The sequence below is a fragment of the Ambystoma mexicanum genome, chromosome 1p (genome assembly GCF_040938575.1).
Source record: "Ambystoma mexicanum isolate Mex_15411 chromosome 1p, UKY_AmexF1_1, whole genome shotgun sequence".
In the NCBI taxonomy this organism is placed as follows: Eukaryota; Metazoa; Chordata; class Amphibia; order Caudata; family Ambystomatidae; genus Ambystoma; species Ambystoma mexicanum.
In genome coordinates this window covers 1129562402-1129580165 of record NC_090921.1, presented here as the reverse complement: position 1 = coordinate 1129580165, position 17764 = coordinate 1129562402, and the positions used below count along the sequence as shown (strand labels likewise).

Sequence of the window (17764 nt, the reverse complement as noted above, 5' to 3'; positions counted from 1 at the left end):
AACACTTGTGTATAGGCGCGTTACAAATACCATATCATATCATATCATATCACTATCAGTCACGCCAGTCTCACCTCGGCTTCCTTTTGTTATCCTGCTCCTTCTGGGGTTCAGATTGTTCCTCGCCCCGCTCCTTTCTGGGTCGTCTACCGTCTTCTCCAGCCGCTTGGTCTTCTTCTGTTGTTGCCGTTCGCCTGCTTTCCTTTTGGTATCAGGCATGGCTTTTAATTTGTTAGCTAAGTCATGTGACTGTCCTGTCACGTGATCGGGGCGGCGTATCTAGATGTTACTCACTTTACTATTTTAGCATGTCTTGCCGTCTCCTGCCTTCGACCCCCTTTTAGCATAGCAAAACTTCAGTGCCAACAGGATCCATGCGGCGCTGCAGCACACACCAACACGCGAACCACTCGATGCACCCGATTTACAGACCTCCTGGGCCTATCAGCTCCTTCGAGGAAGATATATCATCACTCTTATCTCTACTAATACTACCTCTACTTATCTCTACCATCCTCACAAATCTTAATACTAGGTGACTTCAATCTTGGTCTTAATGACCCCAATGACCAACCTGCCATGACCCTAGCAAATTCTCTGGCTGAGCTAGGCCTCACTCAAAGAGCTCTCCGCCCTACTCATAAAAAAGGAAGAACCCTTGACTGGGTGGCTGACCTGAATTGCGAAACTACCTTAACTTCCATTGAACCATACCCTGGGACCGACCACTCCCTACTCACCTTTACTATCCAGGACTGCAAACGTCCGGATAAACAAAACCTCATTGCTCCACCCATCCCCACTAGAAACAAAAGGAATATCACAATGGACAACCTCAAGCCTTTTCTCCCACCCCTACTCAAGCCCTTACCGGCCTCAGACAATCCGACAGAACTAGTGGAACTCTATAACAATGCTATCACCACAGCCCTAGACAATATTGCACCTCTTAAACTGCGTAAAGGCAAACCGAAAGCTCATTTGAACACGTGGTTCACACCCAAACTCAAATCCCTACGTAATGAAAAGAGGAAATGGGAATCTATATGGAAAAACAATCCAACATCACCAAACAAAGACAGCCTTCTCAAAATCACAGCTAATTACAAAATAGAAATTCTTTCAGCTAAACGTAACACCTATAATGATAGGATTGACAAAGCCAGTTTGAGTACCAGAGAACTGGAAGCCCCCCACCCGCCCACCAACAGATAATTGCATCAAGGACAAAATCTGGTGCACCAAGATCCAAGATGCACTACTTAACAAGATCGCCCTTCTCCAAAACAAAATAGCTGCTAAAAAAAGTATTGACGAGGAGAGGTAATTACTGACGGGCCCATTGGTCAGCACTCACCCTCGAAAACTTGTAATACAAGATAGCTGCACCGTGTGAGGACAGGGTGCAGGACTTACATACTCCAGCACAAATCAATACTAGGGACTCAGTAAGTTGGCAAAGGGAAGTCAGTTTAATGATACATACTTCAGCTTATGGATATCAGCAGCATCACAAACACCTGTCGCGCCCCGGCTTCCCTGAACTTTAGTAAACCAGCCTCTTTTATGGGCAAACTTCATCAGGATTGTCTGCACTTCTATAAAAAATCATCATGCAATATAATTTGTTGGGAAAGGTAACTTAAGTATAGGTGTTACATCTGTATATGAAAATAAGCCATACGGATTGGATAACTCTTATTGGGTGGGCGTCTACGCCAATCCCTCTACAACACACGTGATTGACGTCACTAAAAGTACACCATCCTATTGGTTACAGTCTCTATAGGACCCTAGATTACATGGTCCATTGTGATTGGGCAAGTTACACCCCTAAACATAAATCTCCACTTTAATTAGCAGCATGCAGAATAGACACCCTGGTGCCTGGTGTTCCAAGATTCACCCTGCCTCCCTTCCATCAATCAGTGGTTTAGGGCTATGTGTCAATTAGTTGGCTGGGTATGGCCTCGGATCTGCAGTCTCTTATCAGGAAAAGTAATGGCACCCTCTGGTTCTGGATGACATTAGGCGGTGGTACATCTTCGCGCCTGTCTGGTCACGTGTTGGTCCACCGTGAATCTGCTTCAGTTCTCAGTCTTTTCGTGCATTTGATTCTGTGTTCGCTTGGCCACCTGAATGGGCCTCTCTTATCTTGACCTTCACGGGCGGGCTGGCATGCTCTGAAGTTGGAGCCTCATGACCTCATGCTCACCTCCCCTTCTCTGGTTGACCTGGATTTCCCCGGCATGAGCCATCCTTTGTTAAGTTTCGATCCTGCTCTTTTCCTCAGCTTGGACCTATATGTGAAACTCAGCCAGTTGGGCCTGGGCCGCCTGGGCATCCTTCTGCTCAAACAAAATGGAGTCACACGTGTACATTGTGCTGTATTGAGGTAGACATATATAGTTGGCGCATGCCGCTCTATTCTTCTACTTAAGCATTGCAGGCGGTATCGATTACTTAGCATCTTGCCTTTCAAGCTTATTTACACACATTCAATAAGGCGGTTGCTTCCATCTTCTCTCATGGCACCATTCTCATACGTTTTCACAGTGTCTCTCCCCTTCGTCCATTACAATTCTCCTCACAGTTGTCGGTACTGGTATGCATAGCTTTCAGTAGCCACTTCTGGTTGTTCTCGGGGCTGCCTAGGCACTTAGTCTATTTCCATTGGCCTTCCATTAAGGCCTTCGAGGTCTCCTCGTGGACAGTCTGTAAATACTTGTTGTTTCATACCAATGGCAGGTACGGTTGTCTGATTGGGCACCGTGCTGCCCAGGGTTGCATGGGCATTTCAACAGGTATTGATCTTCTAATGTACACAGGGTAGAGGCCCATTGCAGCCCTTTGTTGGTTCAGCTGCTCCTCTTACGTCACATACCTTGGCAAGTACCTTACTGGCAACTCGCAATGGGGGGGCAGGGGTGCAGGTCTTATCTGGGACCTCCTCTACACTCCCCCCTCTGGTCGGTTCATCGACCACTCCTACTTCCTCCTTTATATTCAGTTTCTTTGATTCCTAGGCTTCTTGCTCATCGTCTTCTGGATTTACACAAGATGGCGTGAATGTATGCAATTTGGGTGTCGATATCTTTATCACTTCTTTCAAACTCCCTGCTGTTTTCACATGCTCATCCTTGTTCCAGGTCATCAATTGGCATTGTCCATTTGGACTGCAGTAAATCCATTTGCCTTTATACCTTCTTCGTTTCTTGGGATAAGTGAATTTTGCACCTCTGGTGCAAATTCACTGGCCTTCACGAAGTCCTTTATCTCCTCATCTGTCAGGTCTCTGGGCTTCCAGCCTGGTTCGACATCGACCATAATTTTCATCCCAATGGCCTTCTTTGCAGTTTTCTGGCACCGTGTGATGATTAGCTTGATAACACAGAATCCTAGCAGCATCCTAGCAGCACCACTGCTAGCCAGGCTCCCAGAAACTTGAATATATCGGCCATCCATTGCCGGACCCATGAGAATAGGTTCCCGAACCAACTGTCATCATCCACTTCGTCCGTTTCATCAGTCATCTGGTTTTTTAAAGTTGTCAACATGCTTATGGCCTCTGTGAGGGTTCCATTTTCCTCATCATGCGATGGTATAAATGTGCAACATGATTCTCAGATTTTTGCACAGACACCTCCATCCATTGCTGTGATCATGTCAAGCACATATCTGTTCTGGAGGGTCATCAATCTAACCGCTCTCAGCTCTTCTTTGATCGAATTGAATCCTTTTAGTGTGGTGTTGATGGTCTGCAGTAACTCCCATCTGGTTATCTGCAACCATTTAGCATTCACTCCAATTTGGATGTGTGGCAGGAGCATTGTGGTGAATACTGTTGAAGTGAGGCTGAACAGCCTGTGTTCGTATGGAATCGCATGAAATGCCTCTTCCGATATGGCAGAAAAGTAGTTTTCTCTCTTCATTCTGGATATCAGCTCTTCAGACCTCCTTTTCCTCAGGTGAGCATCTGCTTTCGGAAAGCTGTCCAAATTCAGTTCACTTTTTGGGATCACTAATGCAGGAACGTGGACGTTCACCAGTGTGCCTATGCCTCCCCAGTTCCTAGGTAGTCTTATATATGCCTTGGACCCACATGCTCAATAGTGATCCATTAGGACGGCGGTTCCTTGTGTCATTCCTGGGGCTTCATATATTCGTCCGCAGTTTTGATTCTCCCCCATTTTCCTCGTGCCATTACTTCTAAAGCACAGTTTTGGGTTTTCCAGCGGTACTATCTGCAAGGGTCCTCCTCTGTCTTCGACCCATGTCAACAGCTTTACCAATTTTGGCCACAATGGTCTGCATAGTCTCTGAGAGTTCTCTATTGCTTCTTTTCAGGCTCCAAGGACCATCCAAGCTCGGCAGATTACTACTCCTTCCCATCCGTCTGGGGAGACTACTGATCCCCATATCTGCATTTGTCCTCAGTTCTTCCATATTTGAGCTTCTTCTGCCATTTTCCCTTGGACGTTCAGTCTTGAGTTTATTTCCTACCTTATTCCTGACCCTTTGACGTCAGGATTTTCATATCTAATCACATGATTCTTGGTGTGCGCCCTATTTCTTGTTTTGATGTCCTGGACAAACCCGTCTTCATCAGGGTAGTCCTTTTCGTCGGCCCATATCAATGAGGCATCTCTTCCCATGAATTGTTCTCTGATGTTGCACATAGCTATGTGTGACATACAGTGTGCTGTGGGGACATCTACAGCCACGAAGATCTTGAACTTTCCCATGCTGTATGGCAGGAGTGCACAGACGAAACATTCTCCTTCTGATTGCCTTCGTCCAACTTCCTTCATGTGCTGGTACCAGATATTGTTTCCAAGATGGGCTGTGCTGTCCAAATAGTCATTAAGTTAATTGTCGGCTTCATATGGGCTTCTCTTGATTCTCAATGTTTTCCTGTAATTAGCTATCACTATGTCTCTGAATGCGTCTGTGCTGCTCTTTCGTTCAGGTAGCTTCTCAGGTATTGTCCTCGGTGAGACAGGTTCCATTTCCTGCCCTGCAGTAATAGGGGGAGGTCTTGCGTTTCCTTTCCTTCCCTCATGCATTCTCTTGTAGACCTCCTCCCACCACCATTAGCTCATCCTTCCAACACATGGCAGTGTCGTAAGCTCGGTCGTTATTTCTGGCGTTGGAGCCGGCGTACTTGTTATCACGGTTGTGGTGGTTGTCTTGCTCAGCTCTTCGTGTAGCTTCTTTGCTCTAAGTATGAGTGGAAATACATACTCGACTACCGCGTGAGTTTTCTCAGTAAGTTCTTTCGCAGCTTCCTCTGTTCTCTTGAGGGATTTTGTCATGCCATCTCTTTCTTGTTGCTCGCTTGGTTCTCTGTTCTCTGGAGATGTTCGTTTCACAGGTATCTTTTCTTTTTCGGTTGTTCCGGCCTGTGATTGCGTAGCCATTGACACTTGCCCTTGCTCGTGTGCATTCAGTGTATGGGTGCGTGCCGTGGACAGTGCTATGTTATCATTCATTCCGTGCTGACCCTGTCTCCAGCTTTTCTCACCATTCTTTACTTCAAGTGTGTACGTATTACTGCTAATTACATTCAACTGTAAATCGTTTGCTTTATCATCAGGTTTTCTTGGAACAGGGATCACTATATAGGGTCTGGGTGCTTTTGTGGGGCCCAAACGCTCATTACCTGGTGGATGCACAGACATTGGGATGCTTTGTGCACCAATAAAAAATGCAGCTCTGATCGTTAACGACAAAAATACTACAATAATCACTATACATATGATTGCCTTGAAGGACAGTTTGAAGCACCTCCTTCCAGGAAAGCGGGGGCGCCCATCCACTGGTTGCACAACTAAATTACTGTTTTGGACCCCCATCTCGAATATGTCCATAGTCAATAGTTTATTTCTTATCTTGATTTTGTTACTTAAAAAGTTCAGCAACCACTAAAGTGGCGGGTGCAGTTTAATGTCCCCCCTCTTGCGAGTGATAACGGAAGTCTCTAGTTGTGGAGTACAGGTCCTTTGCTAGACTATGGAAAAAAGGTTAGACTATCGCTTCCAGCATATCACATTCGTTTTGTATTTCAATGATAAACGTTGTCCCAGGGCATTCTTCAAAGTCGATTAGGCCCCGAGGACATACAGGGATCTGTTCACTGTGGCACCATAAAAGGGTGGCTTCGCTGCACATCACGCATAGATAAACCATTGAAAAAATAAAAACAAAAATGAAAATAAAAGTGAACATATGAGAAGGTAGGAAAAAATAAGAAAAAGGTTGAAAAAAGTAAACACGGCAGTGAAGTTTGTTGTTCTGCTCCTTTCGCTTCGTTCTGCAAAGTCCATCTCCCCCCATTTACTCCACTGCGGGAGGATGATGAAAAATAGAAAAAACAGAAAATAAAATCACGATATTGGTATCCTTGTTTCTGCTTTCCTCGATCTGTCTTCCGTTAAAAGCATGGAGAACTATGTCTTTATTTCCGTGCTCTGCCCCTGGGGGTGATGATGAAAACAGCTTTATCTTGGACCTCTCCCTTCTAAAGCCCTTCTCAGCAGCAGATGTCCATAGTTGCTTCTCAGCTGCGATGCAATTGCTCTCAGGAGTCTGTTGAGTTGGGCATTCTTTGCGGGATCATTAACAAAAGTGGGCACATGGACAGTGATGGGTCTACCCACTAGTTCTGGAAAGTTCTCGATGAGGTGAAAGAAGACTGTGAAGGCAATTCTGCTGTCTTCAGGTGACAATGACATTTGCTCGGATTCTCTGTTTCTTAGGTCACCGGTCTTTTTGCAGTGTGATCAGTCCTTGCTTTCTCGATCTGTCCCTCGCCGACTAATTTCCCTGGAATTCTCTCAAAAATTCCCTCTGAAAGCTGGACAGTTCAATTTGTAGCTGTATGCTATAGAAGAGTGTTCCTATCTTTCTCGCGTCGGCAGGGTCTCTGAGGAAGGTGAGGTCGTCAACCTCGGCAGGTCTCCCTACCATTTCCGGAAAGTCATTTACTAAGCCGAAGAGGACATTGTGGGCTAGCAGGCTGTCCTCAGGGGACAGGGACATTTATTTGTTTTGCAGAGTCTCAATCACAAGGTTTTTTGCTGTCGTGAACAGGTTCTTTGCTTATCTCCCCGATCTGTCCCTCGGCGGAAAGGTTCACTGGAACCTCCTGAGGTATTCTTGTTGGAAGTTAGATAGCTCTACCTGGAGCATTATGCCGTGGAGAAGAGTCTTCATGTGTAAGAAATTGGCTGGATTTCTGAGGAAGGTTGCAACGTCGACATCAGCAGGTCTTCCCACCATTTCTGGATAGTCTGCAGCTAGTCTAATTAGGACGTTGTGGGCGAGCTGCGTGTCTGCAGGGGATAGGGACATTTGTCCTGTTTGGCAGGGTCCTTGTCATGAGCTTTTCTTTTCATTTGCACAGTCTCTGCACCTTCCTGTTGCGTGGACTACCACGAGGTGATTTAGCTTAGTCCACAGTTGGTTCAACTGAGCTAGGTTTCTTGGGTCTCCGATGAAAGTACGTGTGTCAGTTGTTCTCCCGATGAGTCCTGGGCATTTCTCGATTATTTGAAGGAACAACGTGTAGGTCACTTCGTCAATGACTGCTCGAGGCAGGAGCATTTGGTCTTTGAGTCACTGTGCTCGGGCGACTCGGCGAAGACCTCTGCGATGACAGTCAATAGTTGACTGATTATCTTCTTATTTTCTGGATCTTGGATGAATTCTGTGACACTTGTTTCTCTCCCTACGAGTGATGGATAAGTCAATGTCACTAATTGGAAATAGGGGAGTACATCCCACTTAAGGCTCCTGCTGGGGTGTGCCATAAGTTTGTGAACAAAGTCTTTATGCTGGGGTCCTTCAGGATAACAGTTTCAGCTTATAAGAGTGTCCTTCCTTTACTGCTTATCAGGGTCTTAGAGTTCTTTTTTAACTATTCTGTGGCTCTACGTGTTTTCATTACCAGTGTCACTGCAGGTTCAGAGTATGCAATATTTTCCTTTGCTCTGCGAGTTCAGCTGCACATTGCGTTTGTTTGAAAAATCTTGCATCTCGTTCAGTGCTTAGAGAGAAAGTTCAATTTATAGCCACAATTTTCACAGCGAGTTCTTCAGTTTGTCTTTTCTGCTTGTGCGTCCTTCTTCCTCACCATAGACCTTGTCTGCACGTGCTGTGGTCCTTCCCCGTTGTCTGTAGATTCCACGGTGGATGCAGCAGGAGCACCTTCTCCTATAAAGGGCTTGACGTCATTTAGGATAATCCAGGCTTTTCCTCCTTGGAGCTTGACAGCGGACGGGGTGCAGTCCTCCACGATGAAAGGGCCATTAAATCGTGGTTCGTCCCATTTCTTCCTCGTAAAGTTCCTCACCAAAACGCTGTCAACAGGGAAGATCAGTGGTGCACAAAGACTGTGTGCTGCGCCTGTCTCAGCGTTGTCTGTTGTGGTTTGTGATGTGCTGTTCCCTTTACGCCGTCGCTGCAGCTGGCCTAAAATGAGAGATGTACTAGAGGTAAGGCAGTCAAGGTAATTCTTCATTTCTTCTCCCAGAACCTCTCTAGCAGGCTCTGCATCACAGCTAGCCCCATCTCGGGGGGTAAGAGGGGTTCTCATTCTTCTACCAGTGATAATTTTGTGCGGCGTGAGGTGATGGTCGGAGCCTGGCTGGTTCCGAAGCGCATATAATGCCAATGGCAGGCAGTGCAGCCCTCCCTTCTTTAATGTGAACTTCAACTTAGCTAACCTTTCTTTCAACAGGCCGTTGAGCCGTTCACATATGCCATTTCCTTCTGGGTGATACGCCGACGAGAACTTGTGCTTTATACCAATCAACAAGCTAATCTGCTCAAATACTGAGTTTACGAAATGGGGCCCGTTGTCTGACCTCATAACCTCACACACCCCCCACCTGGGGAAAACCTCCCTCACCAGGAATTTTACAGCACAGGCAGCGTCAGGGTGTGTACAGGGCCCTGCTTCTATCCATCTAGAGAATGGACACACCACGACAAATACCTGTACCCATTACAAACCTGGATCATATTGACATAGTCGATATGCAGGAGCTGGAAAGGCCCTTCAGGTCTGGGAATGATTCCTCTCATCACTTTCAATGTGTGCCCAGAGGTGAATTGCTGGCAAATTATGCAATTGACCATAAAGAATGCAACATGCTCCGCTAGATTTTGCGTGAACCAGTCTTCTGTGAGCGTTGCCACAAGATTTCCTTTTGACATATGGAAAGGGTAGTGGAGCTGTCCTAACGCTACTTTTAGAAGGGTGACAGGCATTACTGGTTTACCAGTGCTGTCCTGTCTCCATAACCCATCAGAGGGGATTAAAGAACACCCTCGTCGCTTCCATAAATTCTTCTCATCCTGCGGTGCCTCCCCCTGGAGTTCCATTAACTGTGTCTGCCCCATATTGCTATAGGCTTCTGGAGTGGCTCGGGCTATCATCATTCATTCATGGGTACGTGCCACCTCCACGTCCATGATTGTCTCACCCTTGGATGCCATGCGCTTGGCTTCCGTGTCCGCTTCATGGTTTCCACGTGTCACGAAATCTGTTCCCTTGGTGTGAGCGGCGCACTTGACGACCGCTATGCACACTGGGAGCTGTAGTGCTTCTATCAGCCTGTTCAACAAGGCTGCATGTTGCACTGGCGTGCCATCCGCTCGTAGGTAGCCCCTCCTTTTCCATCGTGCCAGGCTTGCGTGCACGGTGGATGTCACATAGGCGGAGTCACTGTACACTGTTACTTCCTGGTCTGCGTGATTCTCAATGGCGAGTATCAATGCCACTAGTTCTGGAGCCTGTGCCAAATAGTGGGATGGTATTCGTGCACTGACAAGTACTTGGAACTCTCCATTTGCCATGTGTTTGATCATCGGCCACGCCTGTATACCTTTGCCCGTCTTCTTGGTCAATTCTTGATGACCCGTCAATGAAGACGACTTAACCGCCTGGCAGAGCATTCTCTTACCTTGGGGATCTCATCATAAAACTCTTCATAACTGGCGCAGTCATGCACAGGTTCTCCCTCTGTGACTGGCTCAGCAATAAACATAGCAGGGTTCACAGTTTTGCATCTCACTATTTTGATCGATGGATTTGAGATAATCACCTCATATGCAGATGCTCTCTGTGAAGTCAAGGTGCCTTTTGGCTTCTCCAATATGGCAAATAATGAGTGCTCAACATAAAATGTCATGGAGCATCCCATCACAATGGATGATGCTTTCTCGATGGCAAATGCGGCGGCTGCTAAATTTTGCTTGCATGGGAAGTGGCCCCTCATGACCGGGTCCAAGCTCCCACTATAGTACGCTAGGGGCTTGTACCCCAGCGAAGTTCGCTGATCGAGCACTGCCGTCATAAAATTGCCATCGGTATGAGAGAAGAGGTAGAATTCCTCTGCATAATTGGGGATCCCGAGAACTGGGGCCTTACAAATTGACCCCTTTAGCTCTGCAAACCCCTTTTCCATTTCTTAAGTCCATTAAATGTTTCCTTCTGTTGCCTGGGCTTTCTTTAAGGCCTGGAGCAAGGGCTTGGTGTACGAGCTGTAATCGAAGACCCATGCTCTGACATAATTGCATAGGCCTAAGAAGCTCTGCATTTGTTTTACCGTGAGCGGCTTAGCCGTGTTCATGATTGCTTCAGCCCTTTCTGGTGTTACCTTTTCGTGAGATTAGTTGCCCTATGTATAACACCTCTTGTTGGCAGTATTGAAACTTGTCCTTGTCCACCTTGTATCCCTTCTTAGCCAATATGGTCAGTAGCTGAACAGAGTCGTGTCGGCACTGCTCTTCAGTGGTGCTGCAGATCAGAATGTCATCTACTTACTGCAATACAACACTGTCTACCGCAATGCTGCTTAGGTCCATTTGCAGGACTCGGTTAAAAATGGACGGAGATTCACAATACCCCTGTGGCAGCCTTGTAATTTTCAGGCGCATTTGTCTGAAAGTAAATGACGTCAGGTCTTGTGAGTCACGGTGCAATGGAATCGAGAAAAATGCATTTTTCAAATTGATTACCGTGAAATATTTTGCCTCCGTGGGTATGTTGCACAAAATGGTGGATGGATTAGGGACTAGGGGGAACTCGGCTTCAACTATGTCGTTCAATGCTCGTAAATCCTGGATTAAACGCCAAGACCCTCCCTTCGATTTTTTGACAGGATAGATCACTGTGCTACAAGGTGATTCTGACGTTACCAGAATGCCTTGCTCCATCATGGCAGAGATGGTCTTCGCAATCCCCTCATCCGCTTCTCTGGACATGGGGTATTGCCGCGCTCTTGGTAGGATCGCTCCGATCGCTCCAGGCTTGAGTTTAATCTTCACCTCTCCTGCCCCCTTCAGGATTCCTACGTCATAAGGCCCTTTTGTCCATACTGTGACTGGCACCTGGGCCATGTCCTCCTCAAAGTACTCTGGTTGTACCATCGCTAGCATCATTCACTGTGGCACTTCTCGTTTGATCATTTTGACCCAGAATATGAGACTTTCTTCCACCCGTGTCTCCTCTAAGTCGGGGTGCTCTTCGAACAGATCATCATATGTGACGTCAGTCACTCGATACCCTTCTTCAATGGCGATAACAGCCCACAATTGCCTTCCTTCGTCCTCATATACTTCTACTAAAACCACCTTCCCCTTTATTGCTGCAAACTGTATAACCAAAGGAAATATTTGTCCCTCTTCTTCATGCATGTGTATCCTTGGTCTAAAAAGAAACTCATCAGGGGTCCTCATAGTTTTGCCCGCGAGGCCCGGCAATCCCGCCATAAGCACTCGCACGCCATATTCGAAGACCTCTGGCTCCAGCGGTAAAGCTCTCATAGCTGCACGTCCTGAGTATGTTCTGATCATTTCGCATACGTTGGAATAATGCATTCCTGGCGTGGAGCACACTATGCCATCCTCAGTAAATGAGATTGACATATTCAGCTTTGTCATTAGATCTCGACCCATGATGTTTACTGGGGACCGACGTGAGTACAGTAAAGGCACATTCATTTCATGCTCTCCCACTGAGACCGGGAGAGTGTCTGTAAAGGGAACTCTGCTATGAGCTCCAGTGAAACTCTGCATGTCTATTGCTTCGCCGGACAAGGAAAACTTGCCTTCTCTTATGCACAAGCGTGTCGCGCCTGTGTCAACTAAGAAGGAATACTCTTTTCCCCCTATAGTGACGTTTACCCTATTAGGGTCTGGTGTCACCGATAGGATAGAGCACATCCGAGTTTCCCGTGAGCTGTCCTATTTTATGTATAGGTTCGGCCCACTATAAGTTTGCGGAAAACCCCCATTGTTCATATCTTGTGGTACCGGCGGCGGTGCCTGCTGGGGTTGCCCCTGTTGCAAGTTCCCCAAGTTCGAGGGTTGAAACCCTTGCTGTGCACCTTGCATCGCGTTCGCCGCCTGCTGCTGTACCAGGTGGCCCTGTGCATTGCCTTGTTGCGTGGCGGCTGGCTGATTCGTCATACCTGCTCCCGCTCCTGGACTATTTTGCCACATGCCTTGGCTTCTGCACATGCGTGCCACATGTCCTGTCACTCTACACAGCCAACACACTGGCTGTGGTCGGGCCATCTGTCCATCTGGCATAGCTGGACTGCCCATTGGTGCGCTCTGGATACCACCTTGAACATTTTGAAAACCTCCTTGGTTACCTCTAAAGCCTCCCTGATTACTCTGCCATCCTCTTCCTCCAAATCCCCTTCCTCTCGGATAATATCCGGCGTTACCCTGATTGTTTTGCGGCCGGTTAGTTGCACATTGCGCACTCGAATCGGCTGGGTTTGTCAGCATGGCTCCCTCGTGCGCATACTTTGCGAGCTTTCTTTGCACCAGCTTCGCCTCTTCTCCCTTACGCGTTGCCTCTTTCTTTCGATTCTTTTCTTGCAACAGCCTACAATAATGGGCAATTGTCAACTGGATTTCGGCCCACAGTTTTTTCTATTCCTACCAATTCTTTGAGTTGTTTTTGCACCGGTTCTGGTAACCCTTGGCACAGTATATGATAGAATACAGAGATAGATTTCGTCAAAGAGTCATGCGTTTCGAGCACCCACGCGTCTTGAAAATTCTAGATATAAAGCAACGGATCCTCGGACTCCTTCATTTTTCGAGTCATTATAGCTCCCATATCGGATGTGTCTGGATATAGCATACGCAGCGCTTTCCACGCTGCGGCTCTACAATTATTAAATGGTGCTCTGTCGTGAGAGGTGTTAGTTATGGTTACCCTAGGGTAGCCTGCCCATTTCCACACATCGTCTGCTCTTTCTCCGAGTATAGCAATTAGGAGATCCTTGATGTCCCCTATGGCTAGGGTGACACCCGTCATTTTTTCTAGCTCATGTATCCACTTCCCGGCTCCCGATGTCAACATTGGAAGCTTATTTTTTTAATTTTCCCGGTCCATGTGTGGCCATGGAATATATTGCGGTCTTACTCCCACTTTCTCTAGCAGTGGGAATTGGAATGCGCAATCCTCTCTAACTTTCTGGTCTTTTGCCAGGGTGGCATTTCCGCCTTGCTGCCTGCCTGGTAATGCTCTTAGCCTGTCCGCATAGGCAGGGGCTGATGCCCCCCTCTTACCATGGGGTATCTCTTTGTGTCGGCTGGACTGTCCAGCGGACTTCGGTGTCCTTGTCATGCCCGCGCCGCTGGCGCATGCATTGGCAACCATCATGGATTACTTGGTACTCATTTATCCTCCTAACACTCCTTGAACAACTCCCTTTTACGCCTTGGTCTTTTATTTCCATTTGCTCAACTTTGGTTCTTTCTTATTTTATTCAATTAACTACATTTACCATAATGCACCTGGCTGCAGTCCTCAATTCCTGGCTATTCTCATTCATCGTTATTGGGACCACAATCCCCAGAAGCCCTAGTGGCCAGTGCTGCTTCCACCTGCTCAGGACCAGAGAGGGAGGAGGCAGATTGTCTTCAGGTGTGCTGCTACAGGTGCTGTCAATTAGCCTGCCTCAGAACAGGGCAGGGCTGTATATAAGCAGCTGCCTGCAGGAGCACAGTGTCTTGCATCTTGAGTTCTCCACGCTCCTGTTTGCCTTGACCCTTTACTTTGTATGTTGTTCCTGTTGCTGCATTATCCCATTTTGTTCCAGTGCCCTTTCCGGGCTCCCTGCCTTGCAGACGATCACGCTCCGCTGCCTTCTACCTACAGCCCTTGTCCTCTGGGCTTCCTGCCTTGCAGCCTATTATAGTCCTCTGCAGCCCTCTACAGTCAGCGGCCCTGCTTCTGTGGGCTCACTCCTTGCTGCCCTGCTCCTCTGGGCTCCTTGACCTGCAGCCTGCCTCACTCCGGCTGCCTACAATCCTTGTCCTCTGGGTTCCCTGCCCTGCAGCCTGCCTCACTCCGGCTGCCTACCGTCCTTGTCCTCTGGGCTCCCTGCCCTGCAGCCTGCCTCACTACGGCTGCCTACAGCCCTAGTCCTCCCTACCGTGCAGCTTGCAACCTTCTGCTGTCTCCAAGCCCTTGTTCCCTGGGCTCCCTACCTTGCAGCCTGCACCTCTTCGCTGCCTACAGCCCTGCTCCTCTGGGCTCCCTACCTAGCGGCCCTATTCTTTTGGGCTCTCCGTCTGTCGCCTACTACTAATCTCTCTCTGTCCTGTTCTTCTGGACTCCCTGCCTTTCAGCCTAATACAGTCCTCCGCAGTCCAATACAGTTTGCCTGCACCTAATGCCACTCTTGACTGCAGACCTGCTTCCTACTTTGCAGCCTTCTGTTTTCCTGACTGCTGCTCCTTGTTCTCTTTCTTGAGTCCTCTGTACTCCACCTTAGGTTATCTATTTCAGTCTAACTGCCTTTCCTTCATTTCCTTCTGCTAGATTGCTCATTGACTTCCTTTTCGCTGGATATTTCTGTTCTTGTCTTCTCATGTGTCTTATGTAATCCCTTTGTACAGAGCTTGCCTGTTGGTTTCCGGCAGGCAACCTCTGCCCCTTCCTTTGTCGCGTTTTCAGTGTTAGACATCCACTGCTGTTGTTCCCAGCCATGAGCATACAGCGTGGGCCTCTGTTATAGCAATCTGTGCAGAAGGCTGGAGTTTCCTAAGGTTCGTGGAATACTCTCTCCCATTTCAGCATACACCCCAAGAGGGAATCCAGTTTGTTTGTACCTTTGTATCTTTTGCCCCTTTTGGCTCACAGCTACTGTTTCCTTCTCTTCTTTCTTGTTGAACTTCCTGCTGTGTGTGCTTATCTGCTACCTTAGCTCAGCACAGCCACCCAAACCCTACTTGGGTACCCTGTGCCACTCTTGACAGAGTGCCATTCCTGACAGTCCTACTTGTGGACCCTCTAGCATCTGAACATTGTACCCCTCGGTTCCCTGGGAGCCGCCTTTCGTGCCGTCTCCCTTCGTCATACATCGCTTCTTCCGTGTCCCCATCAGAGTCAGACTCTGAATACTCCCAGTTTGCACAACTTCTTGCATCATCTTCATTCTGCCTATCTTCTAGTCTATCTAGGGAACGTCCCCTACTCCCACTACTTTGGGTGACATCCTCAGTGTCATATAACTGAGTGCTCTCTAAGCGCTCATCTTCCCTTCCTTCTTGGGTGATTCGTTCCAGTCCCGTTTCATCATATATTTTATCAATCGCTTCCCCGATGCTTCTGGTGTCGAAGTCATCATCAATAATTCTCCCGCTTGTACCTGGTACTGCATCACTTGCTGGAAAGAACTCTTCTATGTCCTCCCAGTCTACAACAGGATTGGGTTTCTTCACTTCCCGCTGCAAATATTCTAAATCTCGCACCCTTTGTCTATGCTTACGTTCTATTTCCTCGTCTCCTTCCTTGCGTTTCCTTGAATCCTCTCTAATCTTATCTACTTCCAGCATCCTTTCGTCTCTACGTTCTTTTGCCTTTCTAATCTCTTCGTTCCTTTCATGCACCCTACGTTCGTCCTCTAACTTCAACATATTCGGTCTGTATTTTTCGTAGGCTGCATACTGGGTGCGACTGAGCGGTATTCCTTGCTCTTCGCGATAAAGTTCTCGCCTCAGCCTGTCCTTCTTTCTATTTCTTTCATCCCTTGTCTCCCTATCCTTTTCCCTTCTCTGCTTTTCGTCAGGCCTTCCTCGTGGCCTTGCATCATTACTCCCCTTTCCATCTAACTTTAACAATATCTGTCCTCCCATCCATTTGTCTTTTGCGAGTGTCATCTCATCACTTTCTTTCCGCTTCCTTCCCTCTCTCTCCTTATCGAAAGGTGCACTAGTTTGTGCCTGATCCTTTCGTCCATTTCCGTGCCTCTCCTTGTCCCTTGGGACGGCGGAGGCTGGAACGATTTCCCGCTCCTCCTCTTTAGTTTCGTCACTACTGAATGCAAGTGACTCATACGCGGGGTTGCTATAACCCTTGGCTGCTTTGAGCTCTTGTAACGGGTAAAGACCCTCTGACTTGCTTCCCTCAAAGACTGGTTCCGGCGGGGCCGGTGGCGCACTAGGCATTTTACCCCCTCTGTACATACGTTTAATATCCAGTCTGCAGGTGGGTCTTCTTCTTTTGTTTGTTCAAACATCTTCCATAACTCGAGAACGGCAAGGCGTTTCTCAAGCTTCTTGCCCGTATATGTGGCATGTAGGAAGGTTGTCATGTGCTGCAAAACAGCCTTAGATAACGACCCGTTCTGGGGCCAAGGCATAAACATTTTATTGGCAGTACCCCTAACCCATTCTTGGCTATATTTCTTCAACTTCACTGCGTGCTTAGGCAATTGCTTACATAGATGCATAAGCGGGGCGACCTCCATCTTCTCACTTCAATACCCACAACGTTTACACAATAACTCAAATCTCTCTACCAATATGAGCGAGCACCATAACCGCAAGCTCCAATCCACTTTTTCCCGCCAAAATGTATACCATAAATGTACTCAACAGAAACCATCAATTCACTGGCGATTCCCTCTCAGTTACAGAATCGCAAAAACCAAAATGCATTTCACTCAAGCATCAATACATTTATTGCGCATTCACATATAGCAAGACACTTATGACAGACGCTTGACAGCCTAGACAGACACCAGCTGGGCAACTTATACCTGCCTTCTAATTATTACCCCGTCATGGGATTTGAACTACCCCTTTATGACGTCTTTAAACGTCATCGTAGCCTAGCGTCCCACTCTTTGTGGGCTCTGGTTTCAAGTTCCTTCTGACCACTCTTTAAAGCGCAGGAACAAGGCGAATTTTACAGTTTTTTTCTCGGGTGCCCTCCCGGTATCCCTTACCGTTTTTAGTCTCGGGTGCCCCCCCGGTATTCCTTTTACGTTTTTACCTTTCCCAGGTGCCCCCCTGGTATTCTATTACATTTTAGCTCAGGTGCCCCCCTGGAATTCTATTACGTTTTGGCTCAGGTGCCCCCCTGATATTCTATTATATAGGTCTTCCTTTTATACTCGAGTCATTAATCCACTATATATGTATACCGTCTTCTCTAACTAATTTATCTTTCTCCGCCACCCTCTGTTACCTTTCCCCCCACTTACTCTAATGCCTACAAGTCATTTGCCAAGGTAACGAGTTTCGTTGTTTCACTCACCGATCGTCTCTTTTCCTCTCTGTATCTCCGGGATCACCGCCCTTTCCTCTTCCCGCTTTATGGTTTTCGTCCGATCCGCTTCCTGTGGGAATGAAAAGGGTTATGCTTGGAAAAGCGGGTTCCTTCAGACCCACTGCAGATTTTTTGGGTGTAAATATACTATCACTGTCCACGGGAAGCTTCTCGGCC

At 47.5% G+C, this 17764-nt stretch overlaps 1 long non-coding RNA gene across 4 annotated transcripts in view; it reads right to left on the bottom strand.

Annotated features, from left to right (window-relative positions):
* Nucleotides 1–17764, bottom strand: part of LOC138449617 (uncharacterized) — a 166036-nt gene that overhangs the window by 101449 nt on the left and 46823 nt on the right. Inside the window, exons 4-5 of one of the 4 annotated variants that reach the window (XR_011260175.1) lie at nucleotides 17576–17657; nucleotides 1454–8472 (exon numbers count right to left, since the gene is read on the bottom strand). The exons of 2 other annotated variants lie outside the window; for them this stretch is intronic. This is a non-coding gene — a long non-coding RNA (uncharacterized lncRNA). Of the gene's footprint in view, nucleotides 1–1453; nucleotides 8473–17575; nucleotides 17658–17764 lie in introns of those variants that run through there. One more of the 4 variants, XR_011260174.1, reaches the window with a different exon arrangement.